Source organism: Etheostoma spectabile, unplaced genomic scaffold (assembly GCF_008692095.1).
Source record: "Etheostoma spectabile isolate EspeVRDwgs_2016 unplaced genomic scaffold, UIUC_Espe_1.0 scaffold00569416, whole genome shotgun sequence".
In the NCBI taxonomy this organism is placed as follows: domain Eukaryota; kingdom Metazoa; phylum Chordata; class Actinopteri; order Perciformes; family Percidae; genus Etheostoma; species Etheostoma spectabile.
The window spans coordinates 52,385-58,955 of NW_022605117.1; the positions used below are offsets into that span (position 1 = coordinate 52,385).

Consider the following 6,571-nt stretch of genomic DNA (forward strand, 5'->3'; position numbering starts at 1 on the left):
TTGTGATGCTTTTAACCAATAGAGCTCCTTAAGAGAAGTGATATAAATAGCAAGGTACGCCACTGTTACGGGGCCTTTTTGTGAAACCTCTGAGCTAGTCATGTTCCATTGAGACCCGTGCACGTATTGATTGTCCGGAATGCATTGCTCTGTTTTATTAATAAATCTTTTTGGTATACTTAATCAAAGCTAGAGTGATTCCTTAGCTATTTGAGTCCCGACGTTTGGACCCTCCAAGTGGAATTCGCAACACTGACCACGATGATGAGTCATGATATTCCTTTCTGGGCATGAAGTTGACAGAGAGTAATGATTCACTTCATATGCTATCTGTCATTGATGATCATTTTTTGCTTCTTTATGGAGCATTGAGGAAGGGAATATGATCAGAGTGATAGTGGCAGATATGTGGAAAACTAACATGTGTTACGGTAATACAACATGTCAAGCTTTCCAATTAACTGAAGTTATAGTCAGTCTTGAAGTATGTTTAATCCATGGTGGACAATGTTACTTGAATGGGTTAACACCTACTTTCTTGACTTTGTAATGTTTTATGTCCAGTGTAAAAATGTAAACTGAGTTAAGCCATAATTCATTTTTATTTCTACCTTTGCTTTTCCTACTTTGACATGTAAAAAGGTGCATTGTTTGAAAGCCCATCTCTACACATCCATGTTCCACTCCCACAGGTGTTCCACTTGACTAATCAGACGGTGTGGCCTTTCAGGCTCACGTTTATTGACATGTATTAAAGGGGGGGAATGGTACACTGAAGTCCCGGTGGATGGGATGGCGTGTTGTAACGAGGTTTGAGTACATACAGCAAATATTTAAAGCCAGGTTACTCTACTAGTGGATACGGGGCATTGAAGGTGATGTGGAAATCCAGATTGATTCAGTGATTTTTTGGCCCTATTTGTATTTGGATTTAAATGCTGGTTAACCACTGTAGGGAGGAGACGTTGGACAACTTTTTTTGTCTCGTTCCAGTGATTGGCATGTCTGGGTGATGGCGTTGGATATGCTTTAGCATGTTGGATGTATTTCCACTCACGTACCAACAACGCCGACACACAGTCCTCGTTTCATCCACCACTTTCTCACTTGTACTGCTGGGACTGACTGGGAAACCAAACCTTAATTTGATGTCACACAATGAAAAAAAAACACGAGAGCTTGTAAAAAAAAAAAAAATCTGAATTTGTAATTTGCACTTGTAGAAAATATTCACACACCGGTCTTCTGAATGTGAAGTCACAGAAAAAAAATTCACAAATGTGTAGATTGATATTTCCATGAACAGAATGACAGCTGCAAGCATGTAGTGCAACATTTACTCGTGTACTTTTTTAAAATTCTGGTTCATTTTTCATCACAACCACAACTCAGTGATGACAAGCTGTCAAACTAATTAGTACCTGTGGACTGAGTCTGTGGAGCTCTGAGCCAACAGGACGGGGGGGGGAATCAGGATCCTATCACCAGATGAGAGACACCTCTGTCCGTCTTATTCATGTAGCATGGAAGCTACCGTTAGCTAACTAGTAAGGGTGTGATAATCGCGAGATTAAAACGTGACGAGATTTCTCGCTGAGGTGAAAAGTTGTCTCGTGAGGTAATGTGATGTCAGCGTGATGGAGCGTGAAATTACTATTGAAGATCCCCCTGCCACTTTTAAATCATTTGTGTGGCAACATTTTGGTTTTCCTGCGGAAATGATAAACGGCGAAAGAGTGACAGACAAGACGAACACAATATGTAAACATTGTAAGAAAAAAATGCCGTATACCGCGGCTAACACGAGCACAATGCAAAAACACTTACAGCACCACCACAGCTCTCTACTAACTACTGCACCCGCGACGAAAACATTAAAAGGGCAAACAACTCTAAAAGCCTTTGCATCTCTGCCACCGGTAAGTGCAAGAGCCACGGCAATAACGAGGGACATAGGCGTTTTCATTGCAGCTGATATGAGGCCATTTTCTGTGGTGGAAAATGTCGGATTTCGGCGACTCCTCCATACACTGGAACCGAGGTACGTCATCCCATCACGCGCGCATTTAACTCGCACTGTAGTCCCAAACCTCTACAAAGAAGCCAAGGTCAAGGTTGTACAGAGTCTGAAAGAGGCAGAAAGCATCGCCATAACTACTGATGGTTGGACTTCTAGGTGTACGCAGGGCTATATCACAATTACAGCCCACATAATCAACAGTGACTGGGAAATGGAAAGTTTTGTAGTTTTGTTTATTTTTTTATGTTCGGTTTGTGGAAAGGAGTTAGATTTCTCGTGTGAAATTGTACAGGGCAGAAGCCAGTTGGTAGAGTTTATACAAAACATTTTGCAGTGTTTGCACGTCCTTTACTGCATATAATTCATTCAAAATAGTAACAAAAAAAAGTTAAATAACATTCATCCTTAATAGTTGATTTCAAAATGCACCTAAATTGTTTTGCATTTTGTGATTTTTCAGTTGAATAAAAAAACTATTTTCCATTCATATATTTCATCGAGGATTTCTTTAAATTTTTTTTAAAAATCTCGTCTCGTCTCGTTCTCGTGAACCCAATCTCGTGATGTGTCTCGTCTCGTGGAGTAAGCGTCTCGTCACACCCCTACTAACTAGCCAACGGCCGGGCCAACTCACAATAGGACTGAAAATTGTTATTAATAATAATAATACATTTTATTTAACAGCGCCTTTCTAACACTCAAGGACGCTTTACAGAGAATAAAAGACATTATTATTATTATTATTATTATTATTAAAATTGTTCTTGAAAAAATGCTAATAAACAGTAAAAAAAACTAAAAATAACACTGCAATATATTTCTTGTCCTGCCTATGCACCACCTGTCTGTACTTTGTATGTCACGTACTTTTCTGGTTAGACACAAACTACTTTTCGTTGTCTTTGTACTTGTACTCTTCACAATGACAATAAAGTTGAATCTAATCTAATCAACAACAAAAAAAGATGGATGTCTTTGCACAAGAGCATTACACACAAGTATGCGCCGTTTGGGACGTCATTTTCTCTAACTCCAGTAACTGTGTGTGCTCAGCAACTTCCTATTATTTAACCCTCTGAGACCCAATGTCATTTTTATAGCTTATTGTCCGTCTGCTTCTATTTTCTATAAAAGCTTGTAAAACATCAACCCTGGTCTCTCCAGTCAAGATATCAGCATCATTTCTTTCAGAACAAACTGGGCTATTAGAATATCTATGCTGCACTGAGGTCACTTCAATGTCATAAACGGTTGTAGGACCTTAAAGGGAACATGAATCTTCCAGATATGTATTGATATCACACACAGAGCAGTACGAGCTGAGCCAGTCTCCTCTAAAACACTTCTCATATGTCCTGGGAGTCCCACTGGGAAGAAATAAACATTAGGACTTATACAACTATGCATTTATTTTTAGCTTAATTTACCCAACAGAACAGCTTCGGAGTCATTGGAATGAGTTGAATGGTGGTCGTCTCGCTCCCCCCTAGTGCCTGTGAGCTGAAACCCCCCCCCCCTTGCGACTTTCAGTCAGCAAGTCGTCGACTCAGCGTCAGGAACTGTAGCGTGATATCAGGTCTTGCTAACAAGGTAGCGGTGGATTTCTTTTGGTGTATTTCACAGTATCGTCATGACTGAGCTGGTAAAAGGGAAACAGAAACTTAAGAAAGCATTGTTGGAGGAACAGAGAAAGAGGAAACTGCAGACTGACCGAGGGAGAAGTCAGACACAAGGAAACAGAGGAGCCGCCAAATATCTATTCAGAAGCTGGAGGTGGAGCTCGATAGACAAAACCTGCGAGCAAAAAGTGAGAAAACAGCCAAGAAATGGCCAGAACTGCATTGCTCCCCTTTAATTGAAGTGTTTTCCTCTTCACTGAGGTGTGGAGGTTGGAACAGTAGCTGAGAGTGATTGGTCTGCCAATGAGGCAAATTTTCGAGCCTCGTTGGCATGCCAACCACCACCTACAGTAGGTAAATCACTGGCTAGCTATGCATGAGTACCTCATACCTTTTACCAGGTTCAGGTGGTTAATAGTTATGGTCAAATGAAGCTTCATTAAGCTTTCTGAACAATGTTCTTCATTTTCTGAACGCATTCACTCAGTAGTGTTTTATTATTGGTTGTGCATCTGTGATTACCCTAGAGGTCTCTCAGTCCAGCACCTCTCCCTCTCATCTTTGTTAGTTTTACACTGTCCAGCATAAATCACTGACACCATACCTCACACTCATCCATGCATACACACTCACCACTGACTAAACTGACTACCACCATCATTGAATTATCATTTCTTCTGTTGTGGTCATGTTCTCGTGTTTCCTTCAATCTTTGCACACAGTCTTTTGTCCTGGCCTTTTCATGAGGTCATGACAAAGCATCTAGGGTCGATCTTAGCCTCTGTGTGATTACATAGGTCTCCACGTACATTCTTCCAATCCTTACAATTGCTTTTACAGCCTCGTTGGCGCAGTAGGCAGCGCGTCAGTCTCATAATCTGAAGGTCGTGAGTTCAACCCTCACATGGTGAGAGCAGGTGTTTTAAAAACAAAAAAAACACAACTGAAGTTGAAAATGCAGTGACAGGTGGTTGAACACTGGCACAAGCACATGAATGGAAGTTGTAATTCTGTTGTTATGTCTGAGATTGAGACCCTAGTCGACCCAGTCCAAACCATCGCGGTAAGCCTCACTGGGGATCCAAACTAAAATGATAAGAGGAAACTTGGTAGACTCCTTACTGATGTTTCTATCTGTACTCACTATGCCCTTTTTTTAAAGCACCAGCCAATCACAAGTGTTATATGTGAATAATCAATGTGTGAGTAATCAGGAAGCATAAAAGATAGTTGCAAGGTCTACCAAATGTTTAACTTTACAACCCGTAAACTGTTGGAACCTTCCCTCAAAATGTGGAACACAGATCATCCAGTCCCCAGCTCTGAAGAGCAGAGTGTTGCAGCGGAAGCATGCAGAGCCCATAACCCAGAGGTCGATGGATCGAAATCATCCTCTGCTAATTGCCATACTTTGTGACTTGATTGTACTGCAAGCCTGTTGACATTTACCAAAGCATCTGTTGCTGCAAGTGTCTGAAGTGAATTAGGTTATTTCATCCATTAAAACAGAAATTACAGCGCTCAAGCCTGATCTAACACCCATAAAAACGGCAGCATAAACACAATATAATAAATTTCCCACAGTACAATACTGTAAATAGATACAAAGTAAAATAGAAACTGTAAATCATGTACATTTAAAGTGCTTGTTGTGTTGTCTGATTTTCTGAGGTATTAAAAAGGGGGCATACCGCTTAGTTTGTGTTACAGGAGGTCTTGGGCTGAATCTCATTTCTCTATCTCACCCCTTCCCCTTGGTTTTGCGGGTTCACGCGAAACCTAGTGCTGTCCCAATACTCTTTTTGAACAAGGGGTAAGGGGTGTATGGCCCTTGGAACCATAGACAGTGAAATACAAAATCAAGGGAGGACGCGAGCTTACTTGAAACAGGAGGAAACAGCAGCTGATCCACTTTGGGGCTGAAACCGAGCAGAAGTTTCTTAAATCCTGTGTTCATGTTGTACCCATTCATTATTGCATTGGTACTGAATTACTGTAATCATTTGTAATTAATTCTTGTTCATGCACTTGGTTGGCACTTGGTTTTGATACAAGACACTGATGAAATGTGTGTGTGTGTGTGTGTGTTTGGGGGGGGGGGGGTTACTGGCCAACAGGCATCAGACTTGTCAGGAATATCAGAACAGCTCTAGTTAATTTGTTTGTGGTCTTGTGTGTATTTTTTTTAGTTTTACACATTTGAGTGCCTTTTTATGTGTGTGACATGTTAGTTATGGTTCTAATGGTTGATAACGGTTCGTTGATAACGGTTCGTTAATATAATATATATTTTTTAATGTTTTTGCCTATTATGTTTAATTTATCACCAATAAAGACAGATTTTTGTTAACAAAATGTTTTTCTGAACACCAATGACATTCAAAATGGTGATAACTGAAACAGATATACAACACATCATGTATACAGAGTGTATATGTATGTTTACATGATACATGTGTATACACATATGTATTGCAAACAGACCTAAGTACTACACAGATAAGAACATCTGCCTCTGCACCACCAAAGTGAACATAAAATAACTATAAAATATATAAATATATACATGCATATGTCACTGTTGTCAAAACCTACACAGTCAACAGACAGAGACGGCATCTTGGAAGTTTGTGATTAATACTGTATGATGATGTAACCAAGTGGTGTCCCATTTTATAGGGGTATGTTTTCACCCCTACCCTACCCCCTACCTAGCTCAGTGGTAGAGCGCATGCTTTACATGTATGAGGACCTGGCATCTCCAGCAGGTGTTATGGTAGAGTCTTTAAAAGAGCTGCAAAAGATATTACCTCCTGTGGTAATCTGACTGGTAGGGTTATAGAACGTAGTGGTAGACTAAGACCTCCTGTGGTAATCTGACTGGTAGACAGCACAACAAGCACGTTAAACATACATGTTTTACTTGCTATTT

The 6,571-nt window shown here is 40.3% G+C and overlaps 1 pseudogene; it reads left to right on the top strand.

Annotated features, from left to right (window-relative positions):
• Positions 1 to 212: 212 nt before the first annotated feature.
• LOC116684937 (uncharacterized) lies at positions 213 to 396 on the top strand (annotated as a pseudogene).
• The last annotated feature ends 6,175 nt before the right edge of the window (positions 397 to 6,571 follow it).